Source organism: Cydia splendana, chromosome 4, assembly GCF_910591565.1.
Source record: "Cydia splendana chromosome 4, ilCydSple1.2, whole genome shotgun sequence".
Classification (NCBI taxonomy): domain Eukaryota; kingdom Metazoa; phylum Arthropoda; class Insecta; order Lepidoptera; family Tortricidae; genus Cydia; species Cydia splendana.
In genome coordinates this window covers 6,062,883-6,080,383 of record NC_085963.1, presented here as the reverse complement: position 1 = coordinate 6,080,383, position 17,501 = coordinate 6,062,883, and the positions used below count along the sequence as shown (strand labels likewise).

The following is a 17,501-nucleotide window of genomic DNA, read 5'->3' as shown; positions in this document are numbered from 1 at the left end:
CATTAACTATACAAGGTACCCAAATTGAAGAGAATAAAGAGTATTTTACTAAACTCTAACAACTAGAACGTTCTTAGTTCGAGTCGTTTGTGTTATTAGTATTTTAACGAATAATTTACTTCGTTAGTAAGATAAGATAAGATAATATTTATTCATTTAAAACTTATGCTAATTTGATTGATACAATGGTAATTATACAATTTATACTTAAATACTAGTTCATTCATGGATTCACGTTAAAATAGGTAAAGATCAATTTCAGAACTTTAATTCCGATACAAATGTGTATTTTCTGTCTCTAATGGAAATTTGATAACAATACCTAAACTAAGTAAACATTTACTTGTATCTTAGGTATTCACGTTTTGTAGGTCAGTGTACTCGTATAAGTGGGGAAGTGCTTACAAAACAAGATGATTATTTATTTATAATAACATTAATAACAATAAACTATATGACTATGACTATCTTCTACTCTTTAGAATGTTAAGTGGTGACATACTTAACAATTTGTTTGTACACACATATAAATCTCTCCAACTTTTCTTAAGAGCCAACGGGAGTGGTCATTTCTCCATACAAACGTACTCCTCGTTTTCCTCCGTGGGTTTTGAAGCTAGAGCAATGATTTTTTCAACACAGATTAATATTGTCAATATCTGTGTCAGACCGTTTTGCTTTTTTTGATATTTTTGTTTTTTAAGGCGCTAGAGCCCTTCAAAAATGGCCAAAATGGCCTAATTGACTATGCCACGATGAGAGGCGTGGCATTCAAAACTGATATCAATTAGCCAAAAAACCAAAACGGTCCGACACAGATAATTTCATAATCATTTAGATTTCCAAATTTGGTTACGATTGGTTAAGTTTTGGTGGAGGAAACAGAGGAGTACGAAACCTCGATTTTTGAGATTTTTACGCAGGATTTTTCGCCTTGTCCTTATCGCACTACTTTTAGGTGCCGCTTCCGTTAGCGAGACGGGTATATTTACCTAAAATATTTAAAACTCAGCTCCTGTTTCGTCTTAACTTCTATTTGACTATTTCTAGTAGTCTTTCTGTGTTCCTCGTACGTCTTGCCAATGAGCAACGTTTGTACCGCTTTTATGCTGACTTTACTGGGCATTGGGTAAATATTCAATAGCAGATTGAATTTATTGTAAAGGAATAATGTAATAGAAAAATACTGGAATATTATATTATTAACCATCCCTACTAATAGTATACATGTAAGATATAATATAAGTTACTGGACGATAAAAGAATCGCACGCGCAAACTTTACATATCGCAGAAATGTAAATGTTAAGATAAGAAAAAATAAAAATAATATAATCTTTATTGCAACTTTGAGTTGTTACATAACATTGGTTCCTGGCTCTCAAAGTAGGTTTCCCTGTGTCTCAAGAGCCAGTTCCTTCCCAATTACAAGCGTAGGTAATGTTACAATGTTAGACATTTTATATTACATATTTAACAATATTAAAATTAATTTTAAAGAAAGATGAAACTGTGATGTGTGTGTACGCGCGCGTGTGTGAGTATTCTGTGTGTCTGATTTTTAGAATATGTGTGTGTTTCTGTGTGTTTACGCGCGTGTGTGTCTGGTTATTTTAGATTGTATGTACTAGAACACGCTTCGTAATAGCTCTTCTGCTTCAGTATAACTTAATGATTTTAACCAAATCTTAATTTTGTTCTTTAATAGAAAATTACTAATGTTGTTTATATTAAGGGTTTTGTGTGCTTTGTTATATAAGTATGGTGCCAAAAATGAAAAATGCCTTTTAGACCATGCACTATTACAGCGAGGTACGGGGTAGTGAGCTATGCGTTTGTTGCCAAATGTGATTGTAGGGGCTATTAGTCTGTGGTATCTGCATGGTGATGGTCTCATGGTCGGGAGAAGTAACTAAAATCGACAAACAGGCCTATTCGGATTTCGAGATAATCACAAGATCTTGAGACGATTTAGAGATCGACTAGATCTACATTAGATATCGACTAGATGTGAGTTGGATATCTAAGTCATAACTTGTCGAAATCGTTCAAGAGGACCTCCAGAATCGCGGAAACGTCAAATTTGACATATCTATCTTACAAATATCTTTAAATTATCCGTATCGTAACTTGTTGAAGTCTAGTAGAAATCTAATTCATTTTCCGAATCGAGCCGAAAGTCCGGAATGAATCCCCGAAAAACTAACAGAAAGTCGCTTAAGGTGGTATGGACACGTAATGCGTAGAGACGAAAAACACGTGCCGTAAACTCGGGTTACTTTGACCCATGTACTAACTTGGACCCACATGAGCACCTTATTTAAAAGGGTCTAATAAAAAACATAAAAACGTCAAAGAAATTTGCTATATGGGGGTTTTCGGGGGCGAAAAATCGATCTAGCTAGGTCTTATCTCTGGAAAAACGCGCATTTTTGAGTTTTTATATGTTTTCCGAGCAATGCTCGGTCTCCCAGATATTAATTAGTAAAAATGCTAAAGTAACTCTGTCTGCCTAAATAAATGCGAAAGTGTGTCCGTCTGTCTGTATGTTACCTCTTCACGCTTAAACCGCTAAAACGATTTAAATGAAATTTTGTATGTAGATGTTTGAGTTTGAGACTCGGGGAAGACCAAATGCCAGTTTTTGCCACGGAGTCACCATTTCTACGCAGACAAAGTCGCGGGCAAAAGCTAGTTGTGAATATTTACATAACAGATTAAAGCGTAAATTAAGCCGGGTAATTATCGAGTAATTTGCCTATATTTCGGGAAAATTCCTAATGCTGCCGGGAAAAATAATAATACGAAAAGCTTAAGTTTAATCCGAAAATCCATACTGTAATCTAGGTCATTATAATATTTTGTAATAAACGTAAATACAATTTCATGGCGATTATCGAGCACTTTCATTTGATACCAAGCTCGGCCATACTTTCTTGCAAATAAGATGACCAGAATAGCAAGACCCCTCAGAAATAGTTTTTAGGCCTTCTAGACTCTTCTACCTCCATAACCCCTTGATCGAGCCTGCTCATAATTTAATGACTAAAATATGATGCCTTCATCTACACGTTTATCCAATTTCAATTAAATTAGAATAAATTTACTTAAGTTATTCTTGGAAGGGGGATTTCCATCGGCACATCGCTACTCCCTACCTATTCGAACAAGCGAGCGAAGCGAAGTGAAGGTCTTACATTCGACTAGAAACATTCGGCTGGCTAGGGGCACGTCCCGGTATTTCGATGTTTTTAAGCTGATCTATCAGAGGATAGTTTGATGGGCAATAACTTAAGTAAATGTATTCTAATTTAAATTATATTAGGTAAACATGTAGTTAAGGGCATTATATTTTAGTCATTAAATTATGAGCAGGCTCGATCAAGGGGTTATGGAGCTAGAAGAGCGTAGAAGGCCCAAAAGCTATTTGTGAGGGGTCTTGCTATTCTGGTCAACTCATTTGCAATATAATATGAGTGGCCATAGTGTAAATACATTGGTAGGGTAGGTAGATTGTTGTCTGGTCAATGGGGTTGGCCGGTGGAAGTTTTTAGCAGATGGCGCCATCATAGCTTGCCCCGTCAATCCCTAGAATTGTGTCAAATTTTTGTTTTTTTAATACCCTGGATGCCAGCTCTTTAAGCCAAATCTCATAGAAAAAGGGGCAAGCTATGATGGCGCCATCTAGGCAAACCTTTGACAGTTGCCAACCCCATTGTGGAGGGTACGCGAGGAAATTAAATAGGCGTATCAGCCATCTTGATTTTTTATTTATTCAATCGTGTCGAAAATGAAATAGAATCTACACTATACAGTTTTTAGCGAACCGCGAGTTCTCGGTTCGGGGCGAACTACTAGTCTGGAAAATAAATTTTATCCGTAATGCAAGAATAAAATACTATACACATCTTTTTGGGTTATAATATCATAAGAAAAAGACCCTTTATAGAGTATATCGGCTCGATTCGAACAATGGCTATAAGTAGTCACAGCGGTACAGTCACCTGCAATTATATTATTATGTTACACAACGAAGGCCGCAAAAATATCTGACATGCGGCGCGATTCGGGAAATGAATTAGAGATTCACTAGATATGAAATAGTAAAGATATGTGACGTTCCACGGCAAAAGATACCTTATGGCGGCCGCAATAATATTGGAGCGGCGTTAATAATAGCGTAAGCGCCAACCGCTTATCTTTACTATTTCATATCTAGTGAATCTCTAATTCATTTCCCGAATCGCGCCGATGATCTTATTTATAGAGCTATAAGAGCGTGTCACATATTTTTGCGGCCTTCGAAGAGTAACATATTATTGCAGGTGACTGTACGATACCGACCTGTCAGTTTCAAAAATGACACTTATTCAACCAAAAAACGTCACTATTGATACTGATAGATCGGTAATGTACCGCTGTGACTTCTTATAAGCATAGTTACAAGCGACTTGCCAAACTATTGTTCACAGGAATAGACCGGCCTATTCGGATTTCGAGATAATCACTAGATCTTGAGACGATTTAGAGATCAACTAGATCTACATTAGATATCGACTAGATGTGACTTGGATATCTAAGTCATAACTTGTCGAAATCGTTCAAGAGGACCTCCAGAATCGCGGAAACGTCAAATTTGACATATCTATCTTACAAATATCTTTAAATTATCCGTATCGTAACTTGTTGAAGTCTAGTAGAAATCTAATTCATTTTCCGAATCGAGCCGAGAGCTTCCGTTGGCAATGTACTTGATGTTAAATTTTGCTCCCTAGTGACGTAAACTACACTTGCAGTAGCAAAACGTAAACAAGGGATTATTTACCCAACCAGCTGATCGGCCGTCACAACAGTCGAGTACTACGGCGTAGCGGCGCTACGCCCACGCGTAGCTCGTAGCTGTCTCGCGTAGCACCCCAATTAAAGTTCACTCTCCAACCTTTATAGTGCTTCTATTCTATGGGTATTTCTGAACATGGGGTAGATTTAGGATGTTTCAATGATAGATTAAGATCCCGATTTTTTTTTTTAAGTTAATACTTAAGTACTTACATGTACACGGTGTATTTTTAAAAACTTTTTTTTTTAATACCACCTCGGTGGCAAACAAGCTTACGGCCCGCCTGATGGTAAGCAGTCACCGTAGCCTATGGACGCCTGCAACTCCAGATGTGTTGCCGACCTTTTAAAAACCTGTACACTCCTTTTTTGAAGAACCCCATACTGTAGACCCTCGGGAAAACCTCGGAAGGGAGCTCATTCCACAGCCGGAGCGTCCGCGGGAGGAAATTCCTCTTAAATCGCACAGTACGCGACCATTTAGGTTCTAGGGTGTGAGGATGAACACCCTGCCGGCGGCGAGCGGTGCGGTGATAGAAAGCGGCCGTTGGCATCATGTCAAATAATTCCTCAGAGCACAGCCCATTCTACAAGCGGTAGAACACACACAAGGAGGCAAAGTCTCTCCTTAGACTTAAAGGTTCAATACCGCTTGTGAGTTTGGGATCATCGACGATTCGTACAGCGCGCCTTTGGACTGAGTCGAAGGGTCCAAGCTGGCATCCAGGTGCTCCTGCCCAAAGGTGACAGCAGTACTCCATATGGGGTCTGACTTGCGATTTATAAAGCAGCAGCCTTTGCCCCGGAGTAAAGTATCGCCTCGCTTTATTGAGCATACCGAGTTTTTTGGATGCCAGCGCAGCCTTACCTTCCAGGTGGCTACGGAATTGGACGTCACTGGAGATGTCGACACCTAGGATCCCAATACTCCCTGACATGGTAAGGGCTGAGCCCTGGAACTGTGGGACCACAGTAAATGGGGTTGTCTTAGCGGTGAACGTGAGTCCTATTTTTGGGAAAACCGCTAAAACATGAACTCGCCATTCCTAAAAAAAACTATGCGTAATTGGAGTGCGCTCACACTGGACTGGTGTAACGGTTTACCGTTATTTCCAATTAAAATTCTACAAAATAAGAAATAAACTTAAACCTAAATATAACTATAAACTACTATAATACACATTTCATACTTATTATCTAAAAAAAATATACACAAAAACCTTGAAAACTAATATATACAAAATAAATCTACGAACAAACAGAATTGACGACTGCATTTGCTATTAGGTAAAACTAGATGCGAATACAAAGGACTACGTCACCCGGCTCGCGATAAGCGATGTGAACCGGCCAGCTAATGAGACACATACGCGTCCGAGACATTGCTACCACGGCTTTGACAGCGAGAGGTCAAATCGACTAAATTCAAAGATACAATTTTACAGTCATGATGTGACAAATTTTTAATATGGTGTAAAATTTATTCTAATATTAAATGTGTTAAGTTCCAGTATTTCCCCAAATAGGGTGAGTGTTTTGAATATTTTGTAGTTTTAAGAGAAAGGTAACTTTCATAGTAGTAAATTAAGGAATCATTTTCTTCTTGCCATCACATTTTCATTTAGTTCTTTCTGGGTACATTTGGCTATCACTATCTGCTTATTAACTGTAATTTTCCTATAAAAATAACGCTGGAAATAACAAGCTTCTCGAACCTTCTGGAAATATGAGTCTACCCGCTTTATAAAAATCTTGTAGATTATAATCAAAGTTAGGCTTAATTCTAATTTAAATGTATAAAATTACATGCCAAATTGTAGTTGACATGCATTAATAAAGCTTTTAGTTGTAGAAGTACATTTAGTAAATTTAACTTCACTTTCTTCTTTGTTTTAAATTTAAAATGATGATTCTACTTGTGACTGCCACATCATTGATCACCTTTTAATTCTTTGGGGTTCACTACACCAGCCTACTTTCTCATTAGCGCATTAATTTGGCCTAAAATCCGGATGTCGCAGTCACTTGTACAAAATTGGACTTTTCTTGAAATGGCCATTTTTACCGGAATTCCAGGGACCAAGTCTGGGGTTGGAGTCGGAACCTACCAACCTGAATTCGCATGCTCCGCTTCGTTCCGGAAGGTTCCCGTGCTGGATCCGGAACCCTTTTTTTTGAAGACGGCCACCTCCAAGTTCGACGTTCTGCGACGTAGTGCAGGGAAGTGACCCCTATCAAGGACTCGTTTCACCACTGTTAATTGCCAGCTCAGAAAAGATCCACGACCTTGTCTTTCCTTTAGTTTTTTTAATTTTTTTAAAATTATATTTCGTAAAATTTACTCTGGTTAGTTTTCTTTCGTCTCATTTTGCAATCTACCTACTTCATTCGACGCTAAACGTCACATTGGCGCCCATACTGGTTATTTCTGAGCTGTGCATTATTGAAGCAAGTCCTTGGCCTTTTTCTCCTCTTGGTTTTCATTGGTGTTGGTGGCTTTCTAATATTAGCACTTGTAATTCATCTAGTTTTTAAGTCTGATTTGAGCAGTTGTTTGGTACGTGGTTGTCAGTTTCTCACTTCATATAGTTATAGCAAAATTCTTGTTTAAAAAAAAAAAAAAAAAAACACTACACTTCACTTATTCCGATTTAAAATAATTTTAAAATTCTATCGTATCTCACATTCCACTTACTTAGCAACTAAACCTAACTGCTTTTTAATCAATTGTAATCAAAACACACACTTTTTACGTTAAGATTTAAACATGTCGTACCCAATTAAATATTTGTCACTACAAAAAGCTGAGCTTGAATATGAGGTGATCCTTAGAGGTGGTTCAACTGGTTCGGTGCAGGACCTCCGAAGCCAGATAGTAAAATTGGCCATACCTCCTGAGGACATTTTGGAATCACATTTAGAGCCTGCGGTTGACCTTGATGCTGTTAAAGACAGTCTAACAAAATCCCAAACGATGCATCCCTCAAATCTAAATTTGATAAGACCCTGTTCTTGCGTACCGAAAATCTACTACACCACATATATCACAGATTAAGGCGTATCTCAAACGTTAGTGCCACGTTAGTTGACCAGCACAAAAATTATTGCACTACCTTTAACAACCAATACAAAGAAATTACGACGTTGAGGCCGGCATCAACCTCAAATGCAAATGCAGTCTCAGTTTTGGAACCTGAAGCTACGGCGGTACTCCACTGTGATCGTAACCTGACTTCTGACTTGGCAAAACTAAAGTACTCTGGAAAAGCCTGCGTTTTTTCTTTCATTCAAAGAGTTGAAGAATTCGTAGAGGTTAGGAATATATCAAAGGATCGTGTATTGAAGTTTGCTTACGAGATTTTCACTGATGACGCATTACATTGGTTCCGTTGCAATAAAGAAAGTTTTCAAAGCTGGGACGATGTCGTCGTCCTATTAAAAAAAGACTTTAGTCCAAAGAATTACGACTATCGCCTGACTAATGAAATAAAATATCGTACGCAAGGGGAACAAGAAAACATTTCTATTTACTTGTCTATTATGCATGGCATGTTTTCGCGATTGGTTAAACCGTTGTCTGAGGAAGAAAAACTCGAAATTATCTTACATAACATCCGGCCATGTTATGCCAGCACCCTAGCCGCTTCACCTGAGATCAAGGACCTAAAGACATTAAAAACCCTTTGCACAAACTATGAGGACATTCAGTCACGCTTTTCCTTGTTTCATGAACCGCCTAGGGTGACTTCTGAGACTCTAGCCCCAGAATTTGCCTACACTAAATATCATAAAAATAATATCTACTACACAAATAAAAACTACCAAAATACAAATTCAAATGAAAAACAGAAAAACTACTATAATCAAAACAAATATCCTAACTACTCGAGCTCTTACAACTACAACAAATCTAAAACTACAGAGGAAAAGCCTACTACTACTAATGCTGTACAAGCGACAGCAAACAGTACAAAAAATGTCAACACTGCTAGTAACTCGCGTAAGTACTGTCCTAGGTGTCGCACTGATACACACTCTTTGAAAGAATGCAAACAGCCACACTTCCCTATCTGTTTTAAATGTGGTAATAAAGGTGTACGCTATCCTGATTGTAAATCCTGTAATCCTAAAGATGGAAAAAACTAAATTCAGTGGATTGTAGTGTTCATAATCTTTCTAAAAAATCTAGTGAAAACTTTAGTGATTCAGAGTGGAAATCTTGGCTCAACTTCATATCTAAATTTTTCACTTGCTATTCAGTCACTGCAATCCACGATTCAGATAATATACATAACAGACCGTATGTCTCAGTTCAGATTAATGGTAAAACTATCCATGGTTTATTAGATACGGGTAGTGGTTATACAATTCTAGGTAATAACTATCATAAAGTTTTCTTGGATGCGGGTTTCAAGCTCAACAGTACGGATACGATAAATTTATTCGCAGCTGGCAGGCATAGACTAAACAATATTGGTATGATCAATCTGCCTGTCTCGTTCTTCGATCAAACCCACATCTTGAAGGCCTACGTCGTACCAGAAGTCGAAAACTCCTTGATATTAGGCATGGACTTCTGGAGAATTTTCGAATTGTTTCCTAAAAAACTAGATTCCGTAATTTTACCTAGGGATGTTGATAAATTAGCCTCTCTATCACTAGACCCTCAACCTACACACTTATGTGACTATGATCATCTTTCGCCTGAGCAAAAAGTTACGGCTGATCATATCACTGCGCAGTTTCATAACATTTCATATGAAGAACGTGGTCTAGGCCGCACTTCTCTAATTGCTCACAATATAGATACCGGTAATGCTGTTCCTGTTCGACAAAGATACTACAGAATGTCTCCTGAAAAACAAAGAATACTAAACACTCAGCTTGATGAAATGTTGCGTGAAAACGTGGTAGAACCTTGCGAGAGCCCTTGGTCGTCCCCTGTTCTGTTGACACCTAAAAAAAATGGCGAAATGAGATTCTGCTTAGATAGCCGTAAATTGAATGCAGTTACCATCAAGGATGCTTACAGTATTCCATACATTTCTGAGATACTCGACAATCTGCGTGACGCTAAATATCTCTCTAGTTTAGACTTGTCAAAGAGTTTTTGGCAAATTCCTATTAAGGAAGAAGACCGGTGTAAAACGGCGTTTTATATTCCTTCGCGTGGTACCTTTCAGTTTGTTTCTATGCCCTTTGGCTTAACCAATGCTCCAGCGACGCAACAACGACTGGTTGATATGTTGTTCTATGGGCCTGATTTTGAGCATAAAGTCTTTGTCTACATCGACGACATTATCATTGTCTCATCGACCTTTGAAGAACATATCTCCCTATTAGTTAGAGTTCTAGAGAAACTTAAAATGGCAAACTTAACCATTGGTTACCAAAAGTGTCGATTCTTCAGAAATAGACTGAGTTATTTAGGATATGTAGTAGATGGAAATGGACTACAACCGAACCCAGAAAAGATTGAGGCAATCGGCCAAGGCCAAGTCGGAGCTAAAGGAAACCAATATGTACAAGTTTGTATGGTGTAAAAAAGGATGCATACTTATCAAGAAGGACGAGCAAGGTAAAACACACCCTATAAGATCGGTGAGTGATATTGAATATTGGGCTTCCAAAACGGAGTGACAGTGACTCTTCACACCTATAAAGACATATAAATGCCTACCTATAGAAAAATTGCTAAATGTCTAGCTCACTCAACATCAACGAAGGTACTTTCAGCAGTTGGAACGATTATATAAGTGCTATTCCAACAGCATGTCGATATCTTATTACACTGCATGTAAACATAAGATCGATGTTATTAAATTTCTCGCATTTAGAATACATAGTTACACATAGTAGTCGCATAATAGACTTAATTGTACTTACGGAAGTTAACATATCCGATACATGTAAATCATTATTTAATTTAGCGGATTATAACATGCACACTAATCTTAGAAAAAACCGGAAAGGTGGGGGAATAATATTATATGTACGCAAAACCATCCCATTTACCCTGATCCCTCATGCGTCTTTACATTTTGAATCGTTATGCGGGCGCATAGACATAAACAACAAAGAAAAAATCAGTATCTGTGCGGTGTACCGACCGCCCGATAAATGCAAATCGTACTTTGTAAACGAGTTATGTACAACTATAAACCACATCTCCGACAAAAATAAAGTAATAATTATTGGTGACATGAATATTGACTTGAAAAAACAAAATAGTATTAATACTATGTATTTAAATAGACTTTCTGAACTAGGACTAGAGTGTGGCATAAGTCAATTCACCCGAGAGGAAAGTAAAGGAAACATAATATCGAGATCCTGTATAGATCATATCTTTTTAAGGCCGATTAATTGCCACCCAGTACATACCGGGGTCATTAACATATCTATTGCTGATCATTACATAACAGGCTGTGCGCTAGCGATAGCCGGCGCAAGCGCCCGTGCGCCCGCGGCGCGATTAGTAACCGTGTTAGACAACGATAAGGTCGATATTGCGCTGCAGCAGGTTGAATGGGATGAAGCGCTCGCCTACAATTGTCCGAATAAAATATTTAACTTCGTCAAGGAAAAAATACAAAATGCATACGATGAATGTAAAAAGACAATAAGGTGTAAAAATATAAAAACTAAATGTAAATGGGTAAATAAAAAGATGTTAATAATGTGTAAACAAAGAGATAAAATGTATAAAATTTGGAAAAAAGCGCCGGAAAAAATTGAAAACAGAATTTTATATAATAAGTATCGTAACAAAACAAATAAATATATTAACTTTATTAAAAATAGGTACATTAAACAAGAAATTACTAAAAATTTTAAAAATTCGAAAAAAATATGGCGCATAATTAATGAACTGTGTGGCAAAATAAATTCTTCTATTGATGAGGTAATTATGAAACATTTTAAAATGAACGAAAGAGAAATATGTAGTAATTTTGCCCGAGAATTTCATGATAATGTAAATAAAATATCAGTCCCATGTAAAATACAAATTCTCGACCATACGGGGTTTGCCGGGGCCGCAGATGTGGCAATGAGGGTTAAAAAAGCGACATGTGACAATATTTCTAAAATAATCAAAAGTTTAAATGATAGAAAAAGCCCGGGGTTTGATAAAATTCGAGTCATAGACATTAAAAAAAATTGTCTTAACATTGCACCAATTCTTACTCACTTAATTAATACCTGCCTTGCCATATCTGTATACCCCGAACAACTCAAAACTGGTATAATACGCCCTATTTACAAAAAAGGAGCGCATAAAGACTATAACAACTATAGACCTATTACTATATTGTCGTGTATCGATAAGATAGTTGAGAGATACCTCGGTAACGAAATCAGTAACTTTTTGAATCAAAACAATATAATAAACAGTAAACAATACGGTTTTCAAAAAAACCGAAGTACCTCTCAGCTACTTTGTGACTTTAACAATGAAATCAACGAGCACATGCATGAAAAAAGGCATGTGCTCGTTGTTTTCATTGATTTTAGCAAAGCTTTTGAAATGTTAGATTATGAAACGTTGTATTGCAAACTAGAGCAGAGCGGTATACAGGGCCCTTTAGTTAACTTGCTGAAAAACTATCACAAAAATAGACACACACGAGTAAAGATAAACAACACATACAGTGACGAAATAAAAACCGAAAAAGGCACGGCACAAGGATCCATAATCGGCCCAACTGAGTACTTGCTGTATGTTAATGATATGTGCAACATAATAACCGAGGGCTCTGTCTATCAGTTCGCGGACGACACATGCATTATCACAGCCGACCGCGACATAGCGGCCGCCGAGCGCACAATGCAATCTAACTTCAACACCCTTTGCAAATGGGGGCACGACGTCGGTTTAGTAATTAACGCGCAAAAGACGAAAATAATGCATATTCGTTCGGCTCACAATAAAACCACTCATGACATTACTGTGTTTGCACACCAACATAGCTGCTTGCACCAATATAATATCACAAATTGTAACTGTGATAAAATCGAAGTAGTCACAGAACACATGTATCTTGGGCTCATAATCGACCATAGATTCAACTGGGGACCTCATATTAATTATGTGTGCGATAAATTAAGAGCAATTCTAAGTAAAATGTCAACCCTAAGGTACAAATTACCGTACAAAACCTTGCGTATGCTGTACTTAGCCCTGGCTGACTCTGTGATCGGTTACGCTCTAAGTACATATGGTAGAACCTTTAAAACATATATAGAAAAAATATATAACCTACAGATAAGACTACTGAAGACAATTGTACCTAAGCATATAAAAAAGAAACACGAAACCGACTACGCACAACTTTTCAAATACTGTAATATACTCCCAGTTCAAAATAAATGTAAACTAGCCATACTAACTGAAGAATATCACCATGTTACTAAACTAAAAGAATATATAAGATGTACAAAACTAAGAAGTTTACAGAGCCAAAACAAATATTGTTTACCCAAATATAAGAACATTTATGGCACTAGATTGTATACATATATATTGCCTAAAATATTAAATGATTTGCCAGAAGATACTAGAGTAAAATATGTAAACGGGAAAAATATAAAAAAAGTAATTAAGACGCACTTGTTACAATCTAACGACTTTAGTTACATATATTAAGAATCTTAATTAGTATAAGATAGATATGTATATTGTCATGTTATTTTCTCGAACTCCCCATCGGCATACAAACCTCCTCAAGGTTTTGCCCACGATGGGTCTTGTAATAATAATGTACTTTAATTAGCTTATTGTTCAATAAATTAAAAAAAAAAAAAAAAAATTAACTATCCAACTCCTACTAATCGCAAGGAAGTTCGTCGGTTTATTGGAACGGCATCATGGTATCGCCGTTTTATTCCAAATTTCAGTTCTATAGCTGCACCTCTAAATAAACTTACTTCACAAGCTAAAAACTCACCCCCTTTTAACTGGTCTACCGATGCTGAAGTCGCCTTCCGTACGCTAAAGGAAGCCTTAGTATCTTCTCCTATATTGTCGTGCCCGGATTATACGCAGCCGTTCCAAGTGCATACAGATGCGAGCGATTACGGCGTGGGTGCGGTCCTGACACAGGTCATAGACAATCAAGAGAAGGTTATAGCGTACATGAGTAAGTCTCTCTCTAACCAAGAGCGTAACTACAGCGCAACAGAACGAGAGGCACTTGCAGTACTTACAGCGATTGAACACTGGAGGTGCTACTTGGAGAACGGCAAAAAGTTCGTCGTGTATACCGATCACTCGTCACTTAAGTGGTTTCTAAATCTAAATAATCCCACGGGTCGTTTAGCCTGTTGGGGAGTTCGTATGTCCTCATTCAACTTTGAGATCAAGCATCGTCGTGGCTCAGAAAATGTAGTACCAGACAGTCTCTCCCGTTCTGTTGCTATTGCCGAGATTGATGAGATCCCAACTAGTCCTGACATGTTTTATTCTACAAGCGACTCGTGGTATCTAAATATTTACAACGGTTGCCAAAACACTCCTACTTCATTTTTAAATTACAAAGTAACTAACGGCAGACTATTTAGGTTTAAAAAAAGTCTAAATCCTTTAACTCGAGAGTTCGAGTGGAAAGAAGTCATTCCCCTCGAATTTAGACTCGACATTATTAGTAAAAATCATTCAGAACCTACCGCTGGCCACTTTGGCATATATAAAACACATAAACGGCTTTCATTAAACTACTTCTGGCAGGACATGCATCGCGATGTAGTTAAATTTGTTTCTAATTGTGATATTTGCTGTGCTCACAAGCATGCTACTCATGCTACTCTAGGCATTATGGGCCGTCCTAAAGACTGCTCACGCCCTTTTCAAATGTTAAGCATGGATCTCATAGGTCCCCTACCCCCATCGAGAAAACAGAACACTTTTATATTTGTTGTGACATGCTGTTTCTCGAAGTACTGTTTATTATTTCCCATTCGTCGCGCAACCTCCGAGATAATAGCTAAGTTAATCGAGGAAAAAGTTTTCCTAGTTCACGGCGTGCCTAGTACTGTTCTTATGGACAATGGAAAGCAGTTCACAAGTAACGTGTTAAAGAAATTGTTTAATGACTACAATGTCCCTAACGTAAGATTTACGCCTAAATATACTCCGCAAGTGAACACAGTAGAACGATACAACAAAGTGATTATTACAGCAGTATCATCCTACATTGAAAACGACCATAGGTTCTGGGACTGCAATCTACCTAAAATTCAATTCGGTATGAACACATCCAGTAATGAGGTAACAAAATACACCCCCGCGTTTCTCGTTCATGGACGGGAATTGGTCACTAGCGGTTTACACTATATTGACCCAGAACTAGATGATGACATAATATTTACTCCTAGAGATGAATATGCAGAGAATCTAGGTCATTTGCGGAAATTTTTTGATAAGGTTCAATCTTCTCTAGTGCAAGCCCATACTAGGAATAGCGAACACTATAACCTACGCCGTAAAGATCATGATTTTAAAGTTGGCGATACTATTTGGAAAAAAACGTTCTACCTTAGCGACAAAAACAACATGTTTGCGAAGAAACTTGCACCGAAGTATTGTCGATGTAAGATCGTTGCTAAAAAGTCTAATTTAGTATACGAACTAGAAGACATGCAAGGGAGGAATATAGGTAACTGGCATGTTAAAGATTTTAGATCACCAACTACAAAGTTTAATATGATTAAGTAGTCCCCTATGTACGATTTCTACATTAACTGTCTAAATTTATTCACTAGCCTCATGAAACTGACGTATAAGCGCTGGCACATACTCTAAATACACTAACTGTTAGATTAGATTATTTATACTTTGTAAACCTCTACCGGTTTGTGAATTTCAGGCCTATCAGTAGGCTATCAGGTCTTCTAAACAGCCTGTAGTATGATCTAGACCACTGAGGTTAGTGATTAATATATTTAAGAACCATTAATAAATACATGAGAGTATTTATACAATCGTAAGTATAATACTCAATCTGCTAGGACGCAAAAACATATATAGAAATGTTTATTGCTTATTTGGCTGTGTGATGCATGTATGAAGAGGAGGTGTATGTTGAGATTGAAGCCTGAATGATGACTAGTGTATCTATTGAGTAGACAACAGAAATAGCGGGTTTTCCTAGCAAAAACCCTAACCTAAAAAGAGGGGTATGTAACGGTTTACCGTTATTTCCAATTAAAATTCTACAAAATAAGAAATAAACTTAAACCTAAATATAACTATAAACTACTATAATACACATTTCATACTTATTATCTAAAAAAAATATACACAAAAACCTTGAAAACTAATATATACAAAATAAATCTACGAACAAACAGAATTGACGACTGCATTTGCTATTAGGTAAAACTAGATGCGAATACAAAGGACTACGTCACCCGGCTCGCGATAAGCGATGTGAACCGGCCAGCTAATGAGACACATACGCGTCCGAGACATTGCTACCACGGCTTTGACAGCGAGAGGTCAAATCGACTAAATTCAAAGATACAATTTTACAGTCATGATGTGACAAATTTTTAATATGGTGTAAAATTTATTCTAATATTAAATGTGTTAAGTTCCAGTATTTCCCCAAATAGGGTGAGTGTTTTGAATATTTTGTAGTTTTAAGAGAAAGGTAACTTTCATAGTAGTAAATTAAGGAATCATTTTCTTCTTGCCATCACATTTTCATTTAGTTCTTTCTGGGTACATTTGGCTATCACTATCTGCTTATTAACTGTAATTTTCCTATAAAAATAACGCTGGAAATAACAAGCTTCTCGAACCTTCTGGAAATATGAGTCTACCCACTTTATAAAAATCTTGTAGATTATAATCAAAGTTAGGCTTAATTCTAATTTAAATGTATAAAATTACATGCCAAATTGTAGTTGACATGCATTAATAAAGCTTTTAGTTGTAGAAGTACATTTAGTAAATTTAACTTCACTTTCTTCTTTGTTTTAAATGATGATTCTACTTGTGACTGCCACATCATTGATCACCTTTTAATTCTTTGGGGTTCACTACACCAGCCTACTTTCTCATTATAGACCGGGAGATAGTGACACATTTTACTGGGTCATTTGTACCAGTATGGCGGTTCGTCAGGGGTCTAAGCATGTAATGAAGGAAAGAAAATGCTATGACCATAGCGCTGGTACCGGCGGCCCAATCGCGTGGGCGTTAGTCGAACGTGTCGGATAAAATACGAGTGTCGAACGATTTGTACCACAAAAATCCTCGTATTATTCGATAGTCCATAAAAAAGAAGTAGGCGGTAGCGTAATGCCATACTTCTCCGGTGTGACTTACAGCCCGCCATACTGAGGCGAACACGTTAATTAAAAAAAAACAATTCAACCATTTGTACCAAGCTAATTTTTGCACAGGTGATCATCGTCGAGCAGCCATTCATGGACATCACCATGCCATACTTTTCGGATGGTTCCAAATGCCCGCCATACCGCCGCAAGGAAGTTAATTTTTTTTTTTTTGCTAAACGATTTGTACCAGTATTGCATTTAAATTTTTGGAGAGTATTTGATAAAATGTGACCGTTATTATAATTGCCATACTTATAGTAGGGGGATAAAGTGCTGCCATACTTGAAAAACTTATTTAATCGACACGTTTCAAAAATACGA

The 17,501-nt window shown here is 37.2% G+C and overlaps 1 pseudogene; it reads left to right on the top strand.

The window, feature by feature from the left end:
- Nucleotides 1–7,233: 7,233 nt before the first annotated feature.
- On the top strand, nucleotides 7,234–9,321 carry LOC134789472 (uncharacterized; annotated as a pseudogene).
- Nucleotides 9,322–17,501: the final 8,180 nt, after the last annotated feature.